We start from the raw sequence: 9,109 nt of genomic DNA, 5'->3' as shown, positions 1-9,109 counted from the left end.
CAAGTTGTATTTATTTTTGTTGCTTAGCTTCCTGCACTTGCCTCTCACCATTTTATTATCTCTGAATTTAATTGATCTTTTTCTCTCTGACTGGAGTTTCTCCCTCCTGTGGACCAGGGTATCTGTGATCTTAGAAGATAGAGTGTTCCTGGGAGACCAGCTTTTTAAGGGCAGGTTTTGGGTCTGGAGTTCTGTGAGACATCCTTAGCTCTGAGCACAGATAGAGACAGGACGGGTCTTTTTTCAGGTCACCCCATGGCTTCTGCACTCTGTGTGCCCCTCTTGGGTCTTGAGCCCCAGCTTAGGACTCTTCTTTTCATATAAGCACTCAGAATTATCCTCACACAACTTTTCAAATCTCCATTGTTAAACATTGTTCTAACACTTCATTAGAGGGGTTGGTTTATTTTTACCAATGTAATGATCCATAGTTCCATTAATAATGTTCAAATATACTCAAGCTAATGTATTTGAGAATTGTTGAAAAATTAGGATAATGTAAATGAAGAAATCAGGTTAGAATATTAATACATATGAATCAAAGCATATTTATATCTATATGATAACTTCTTAGAATTAGAGGAGGATTTATATAATATTATTGAGGATATTTTCTTATTAGATTGATGATATTTTCTTATTAGCATAAATTAACATTTCAAAGTAATAAAATTTGTTCGGAAAATGGAAGGAGAATCTATTTTTGCTAAACCAATTTTATTTCATAATATCTAATTATGTTCTAAACATATATTATTTAGATAACTATAGCTATCACTGTCCTCACTCCCATTAATCACAGAAGACAGAGGATTTTCCAGAGCCACAAAATACACAGAATAAGTCACCAGGATGCCCTGTCCTAACAGATACAACACAATCTTTATATACAAAATTTAGGGAAATTTCAGAATATGGGATGAAAGGATTGTGCAATGTGGAGGTACAGGATTCTTGCTGCTTCACACTGCTCCCTAAACTTTACAAGGAAAATAAAACCATAAAATTTCATTAATAAGTTACCCAGAACACTACTGGATATATGTAAATTTTAACAATGCTATATGGACTTTGTAAGTTGCATACACACGTGGACCTATGCATATCCCATATATATATATATATATATATATATATATATATATATATATATATATATATATACATATATATATATATATGTATGTATGTATGTATTCACGCATATATATATGTAGAGACATAAATAGTTTCTAAATGGATAAAATATCCCAATGTGATGACTCCTGCTGGGTATCACTCTTCCAAATATAGAGGTAGGAAATAATTTTCTGTCTAAGTCCATGTTTGCCTATAACCCGTGTTCTCTACAAATCTTCTATACAACAACATAAATAATGTTAAAATGATACCCGTGGACTTGGAGAAAATCTTTACCAGTTCTGCATTTGATAGAAGATTAATATCCAAAAATATAAAGAGCTCAAAAAATAAGTCTCAAACAAACAAAAAACAAAACCAAAACAATTTGGCTATGGATCTGAACAAATTATTTTCAAAATAACAAAAAATATGTAAGAAATATCTCAAAAATGCAATTATGGAAGTGGAGACTAAAAGCATTTTCAAGATTTCCTCTCGATCTAGTCAGAATGCATGTGATCAAGAAAACAGTTGACACCTAGTGCTTGATAAGATATGATGAAAAGGGAATGCTTTTTCAGTGGGACAGTACTGAAAACTCATATAGCTACTATGGAAATCACTGTGAATGTTCTTTTAAAAGCTAAAAATAAATAAATCTACCCTACAATACAGTTATACTACTCTTGGATATGCCAAAAGACTCTATGTCATTCCAGAAAGATACTAAGTTACCTTTGTTCACAGATGCTTCATTCAAAATAAACAGAAAATGCTTGTTTTGTTTTCTAAAGAGAGAGGAAAAGTGTGGAGTTAGGTCAGTGTTGGGGCTGTTGGGTTCTATGAGGAGTTAGGGGAGGGAAAAGCATGATCAGAATGTATGGTATGAAAACATTATTTTCAATTAAAATTAGTCAGGATATAGAAACATGCTTTATACCTTTCAACTGATGAATTACTAGTGAAAGTATTGCACATTTTAATACAGTGGGATATTATTATTTAACTGATTAGAGAAATAAATTATGAAAATTATAGGTAAATGAATATAAGCAGAAAATATTATATGGAAGTGACCCAGACTCAGAATAAAAAAGGGTACATATTCCTCTCATTTGTTGATACCTGTTTCAAATATTGAGATGTAAGTATGCATCCTGGAATAAAGAGAGAAAGGGATAAGGTACAGGAGACTAAAGGATTGAAGTAGGAGAGAAGAAGCTCTATGGTGGGACTAGTAGATAACAGTAAACCAGTGCTTTGAAAGTTGAAATAGGGAAAGAAGCGGGGCTTCAACTGAGGAGTGTGGGGATTTTCAGTACAAAAGGGAGAAGCACAAGGAATTATTATTTTGTATTTTCCTAAAATTCCATATAATATACAGGCTTAAACCATTCACATGAAGTTATTTATGCCACTTAGGAACCTAAGATCCATGCAGTATTTAATAATACCCCCAGTGCCAGGCAAGGTAGACTTCCTTTCCATTTTTTAGGTTAGGGAAGACAAATGGACTTTCAAAATAGTTTAAACTATGTCCATTGTTTTTTCATAGTAGGCTTTGAAATGATTTATGCAATTCCCATTGTCTTTTCCTGAGAAGCTGAAGGGAAAAACTTATGGTTGAAGATATAAAACACTTGGAAAAAATCAAGTTAGAATTTACACAAAAGCTTGTTACCTGAGGACTAGCTTTCATTGTATCTTAAGTTACTATGGATAAAAAGCTGCAAAAGGAGAAAAGCAATCAATAGCCCTATGTAACTGTAACATCAGTGAGCTACAACAATGACCACCATGGCAAGAAAACCTCAAAGGTATGTTTGTGGCCCTTAAATATTGGGGGAAACTAATAATCTTATTGGACTTTTGGCATGCTCAACAGAAGAGTTCATGCCTAGCTAACATGGCAAGTGCACACTTGGAACTTAGAGGAGAACATATTACTGCCAATTTTCTCAACCAACATAATTCCAAATTATATTCCAAATACACATTGTTATATTCACAAATTAGTGACTCCCTTAACCCTTATCAAAGAAGCCTCAATAATCCTCATTCCTAAACCACACACAGACCCTACAAGGAAAGAGAACTTCAGAACAATCTCACTTATGAACATTGATGCAAAAATACTCAACAAAATTCCTGCAAATCGAATCCAAGAACACATCAAAATGACCATTCACAATGATCAAGTAGGCTTCATCCCTGAGATGCATGGATGGTATAATACAAGGAAATCCATAAATTGTAATCCACCATATAAATAAAACTCAAGGAAAAAAACCACATGGCCATCACACTAAATGCTGAGAAAGCATTTGACAAAATTCAACACCCCTTCATGTAAAAAGTCTTGGAAGGAACAGGAATTCAAGGTCCATACCTAAAGAGAATAAAATCAATATACAGCAAACCAATAGAAAACATTAAACTTAACAGTGACAAAATTAAAGCAATCCCACTAAATTAAGGGACTGGACAAGGCTGCCCACTCTCCCCCTACCTATTGAACATAGAACTCAAAGTACTGGCTGGAATAATTAGACAGCAAAAGGAAATCAAAGGGATACAAATTGGAAAGGAAGAAGTAAAAATATCACTATTTGCAGATGACATGATAGTGTACATAAGTGACCCCAAAAATTCCACCAAACAACTTCTACAGCTGATAAACAAGTTCAGAAAGGTGACTGGATATAAAACTAACTCAAACAATTTAGTAGCCTTCCTCTACTCAAAGAACAAACATGTGAAGAAAAATTAGGGAAAAGATACCCTTCATAATATTCACAAACAATATGAAATGCCTTGGTGTGACTCTAGTTAAGCAAGTGAAGGACCTGTATGACAAGAAAGTCAAATCTCTGAAGAAAGAAATGGAGGAAGATCTCAGAAAATGGAAATATCTCCCATGCTCATGGATTGGAAGGATCAACATTGTAAAAATTGCCATCTTACCAAAAGCAATCTACAGATTCAATGCAATCCCCATGGAAATTCCAACCCAGTTCTTCATTGAGTTGGAAAGATCAATGTGCAATTTCATCTGGAATAACAAAAGACCTAGAATAGCAAAATCCATCCTCAACAACAAGAAAACATCTGCGGGAATCACTATCCCTGACCTCAAGCTATATTACAAGGCAACTGTGCTGAAAACTGCATGGTACTGGTACAGAGATAGGCACGTGGATCAATGGAATAGAATATAGGATCCTGAAGTGAGCCCTCACATATATGGTCACTTTATTTTTGAAAAAGGAGCCATAAATATTCAATGGAAAAAGGACAGCCTATTCAACAAATGGTGTTGGTTCAACTGGCACTCAGCATGCAGAAGAATGAAAATATCCCCTTTCTTATCTCCTTGTACAAAGCTCAAGTGAAAGTGGATCAAAGATCTCCACATTAAAGCGGGTACACTGAAACTATTAGATGAAAAAGTAGGGAAAACCTTAGAACACATAGGCACAGGAGAAAATTTCCTGAACATAACACCAATGGCTTATGCTCTAAGGTTAAAGACACACAAATGGGACTTAATGAGATTACAAAGTTTCTGTAAGGCTAAGGACACTGTCAAGAAAACAAAACAGCAGCCAACAGAGTGGGAAAAGTCTTTATTAACCCCACATCTTATAGAGGCCTAATATTCAAGGTATACAATGAACTCAAGAAGGTAGACACCAGAGAATCCATCAATCCTATTAAAAATCGGGTACAGAGCTAAACAAAAATTCTCAATTGAGGAATATCGAATGGCTGAGAAACATCTAAGTAAGTGTTCGACATCCTTAGTCATCAGGGAAATGCAAATCAAAACACCCCTGAGATTCCACCTCACACCAGTCAGAATGGCTAAGATCAAAATTCAGAGGGCAGCATATGCTGGCGAGAATGTGGAGAAAGAGGAATACTTCTCCACTGTTGGTGGGGTTGTAAACTGGTACAACCACTCTGGAAATCATTCTGGCTGTTCCTCAGAAATTTGTACATAGTTCTACCTGAAGACCCAGTTATTCCACTTCTGGGCATATACCTCAGGGATGCTCCAACATACAACAAAGGCACATGCACCACAATGTTCATAGCAGCCCTATGTATAAGAACCAGAAGCTGGAAAGGACCCAGATATTCTCAGTAGATGAATGGATACAAAAATTGTAGTATATTTACACAATGGAATACTACTCAGCTATCAGAAAGAAGACTTTATGAATTTCCTAGGAAATTGGATACATCCAGAGAATATCATCCTGAGTGCGATAACCCAGTCACAAAAGAACAGACATAATATGCAGTCACTGATAATTGAATACTAACCCCAGAAAGCTCTGAACACCCCAGAAAAAACTCACAGACTATATGAAGCTCAAGAAAACCAAAGTCCAAAAAAAAAAAAAAAAAAAAAAAAAAAAGAAAGAAAGAAAGCCTCAATCCTTCTTGGGGAAAAAACAAATATATAGCACCCTCTCAGAGTGTGTTATACCTGGACCTCAAATCATTAATAATCCATCAATCCTTGTGGCAATTTTTTTTGTATTCACAGATCATTATGCTTAATCTATACTCAACATTAAATCTATTTTCACGTTACGTTCTGTCCTACATTTACTTTATGCTTTTGATAACAACTGGGATTTCAATGTATGCTATCAAACCTCTAAAACAATTAAGTACTGACAAAAATATTCATATAGTCTTATGCCAAAATGCCTTTAAATCTGTATACGTATTCCCCCCTTTTAATAATAACGTTTTAAGAAAAAAATATCTTTTAAAAAAAGAAGCCTCTCTTTGCCTCAAATGAAGTCAATATACAAATCTACTACTGGTCAAAATTCAGAGAATAACTGACTTGTGGGGCCCAGCTCTAACTGATACATCTACAGCACAGCTCTTAAGCAAAAGCAGCTTGCTTTTGCTACTTTTTGATTCTTCTGTTTCCCACCCTTTATCTTCCCCTCCTCCTCTTTCACCCTGGTTAGATAGGAGAGAAACATAATAGACAGGAAAGTTATCACTGAATCTAATTCATTTCCTTTTGTTTCTTCTTTGACATCTTCTACTTAGAAACACCAACTACCCTCCCTAAAAGACCCACATGCCTCTCAGGGTCCTAGTATTTATGTAATCTCTTAAAAGTTCCCAGGACACTCTCTTCTGGCCTCAGCAAGGACAAGATATGCAAGTAGGACACAGACATACATGGAAAAAATAAAAATTTACAACAGAGTGTTTCAAAAACATCACACAAGGACAGAGATTATCTGCAGCTGTAAAAAGCAAGCTTCTGCTGGAGCATGAAGCAAATCATAGTCATCTGCTATGAACAGTTCAAAGCTGTCCCATATTTCCATACCTTGGGATAAAATGAAAGCACATTCTTGTCATATTCCCATGTTTTGTAAGGAAACCAGAACTCCAAATTTCTCAAAAATGCCACTGCAAAAAACAATCACGAATGGTAATGAAGAAAGAATGTAAGAGCCGCGAGTCTAAGATAATTTCTACATGAATGTCTTCTATGTAAGACCGATAATCTGCCTCTGTATTTCAAAAATATGGTAACTTATGTGCTGGGGAGCTGGTGAATAAGAGTACTGGCTACATGGTCAGAGGTTCAGAATTTGAATTCAAGCACTGACAAAAGAGTTCATTATTATCTGTAACTGAATTTCCAGTAGGTTTGACAAACTCTCCTGGCCTCAGCAAGGACCAGATATGCAAGTAGCACATAGACCTACACAGAAAAAAAAAAAGAAATTTAAAAGAGACTGTTTAGAAACTGTAATTAAAAAAGGTCAAAATAATGATAACATCAATTGACATGCCAGTGTAGAAGGAAAAAAATTCACAAAGCCCCACCTTAGGAGATGAAGAGAAATAGATAATCAATGACTTCCAAAAGACAGAACTTTCCTTTCCCTGAATCTGCCTCCTTGTTAGCTATTAAATTCCTTTAATTTCAAGTTATCTCAGTACTTTGATGTACACACACACACACACACACACACATATATATATATAAAACAATAGCATTACCACATGAAAAGGTATGGCTTAAAGGTATTGGAAGAGGCACAGTGTGAAAAAAAGTAGGATATAATAATAGGAAATTGAAGGTGATCAAATTATATTACATATACAAATATTTATGAAACGTAATAATTAAACCCATTTAAACCCATTATTTTCTGTGGCAAATAAATGCTAATAAAATCAATGACAATTCACTTTCAAAAAATCAACTTTGATAAAATAATTTGAAAGTAGCTAGAGATGAAGAAATGAATATTGTTAGACTCCAATGAAGCTGTGTACTAAGATTATGTCTTCAGGTGACCAGACCTTGAAATAGTTGAAAATAAATTTGTATAAATAGAATCCCTTGTGGTATTTTGCAATGTTTATGAATTCTATGGATACCTTTAAGTTTAAAGGATTAAAAGTGTAAACTGGAAATGCAAGTTTCATACCTCAGTATAATAATATTTACAGTAAATCATTTTTTCAACATCCTACATGAAAGTACTTTTCTCTACTATCAGGAAAAAGACAGGGATGCTCAGTCTTATCATTCCCATTAAATATAGTGTTTGAAATCTTAGAAAAGGACAAATAAAGAAATAGAAGAGACACAGATAAGAAAAGCAGTCAAATAATTCCTACTTATAGTTGCTAAATTTCTATACTTAAAATACCTTAGAAAGTCTATGTGAAGTACTGTTATATCTGATGAACAATTTAGCAAAGTAAAAACTACAAGATAAATATATAATAAACTCACTAACTTTGTATTTACATTCATTTATTTATGTTTGAGGACAGGACATATGTGCACATGTGGAAATCAAAGGAAACATTTTAGAAGTCAATTCTCTTCTTTCAGTATATGGGATCAAAGGATCAAACTCAGGCTCTCTGTCTTGGTAACAAGTACCTTCATAAAATAAGCCACCTTACTGGCTCTTAGTAGCTTTTCTTTATATATGTGGTTTTAAGAATATGAAAAATAGATTCTAATCTTCCATTCATTATGTCTTTTTGGTATGTGTTAACTTGCCTATCTAATGAACATTTTTTTTCTAGCTGTGATTCTGGCCCATGTTAGGTCATGGAAGCTAAATTGGTACACCAAAGAGACACATAATTCATAATGTAATATTATTACATAATTTTAAGTCATTGATAATTTATTATGAAGGATGGCTGGCATAATATATTGCCTAAGAATATGGCCCTTTGGGCCTGAGTTAAAAATTTTATCTAGCTCTATCATTTCTAACTATACAACCTTGGGTAAATAATTTATTCTTTCTGGGCTTTGGTTTCTGCCTCTGAAAAACAAGAATAAGGATACTACCTACTTTACAGGATTATTATGGGAATTTTATTAGGCCTAAATCTAAAGTACTTAAAACAGTTGCTTGAGATATAGCCTGTGCTATGCAAATGTTTATCTCTCTTATAGCTGCAGAGGACAGTGTAGAAGAGAGTCTTGGAGTATAAGTACAGAACGTTGAGTCAACTAAAGGGATATCATGTTTGGGAATTCATAAAACAGCTTTCTGAGGAAATGAAAATCAAGGTAAGCTCTCAATCTAAGAACATTTTCCATATGGTCATGAAAATTAACATAACTGGAAGAATGCAAGGAATTAGTGATGGCTAGTTCATTAGAGCTCCTTAAAAACCAATTAACTTTGATAAAAGGTAAGTGGATTTTATAGCAGTGGAACCTGAAGTAGCCAACACCTATAGACAGGATAGACCCACAGTAGAGGAATAAAGACCCCAATCCACCTATAATACTTTAGACCCCAAAATTCTGTCTACAAGAAATGCAGGAACTAAGATGGAACAAAAACTGAAGGAATGACCAATCAATAAAAATTCTAATGTGAGACACATCCCATGGGCAAGCATCAATCTCTGACACTGTTTATAAATACTCTGATATCCTTGCAGACAGGAGCCT

The sequence above is a fragment of the Micromys minutus genome, assembly GCF_963924665.1.
Source record: "Micromys minutus genome assembly, chromosome: X".
Lineage (NCBI taxonomy): Eukaryota > Metazoa > Chordata > Mammalia > Rodentia > Muridae > Micromys > Micromys minutus.
This window is presented reverse-complemented; position numbering follows the sequence as displayed.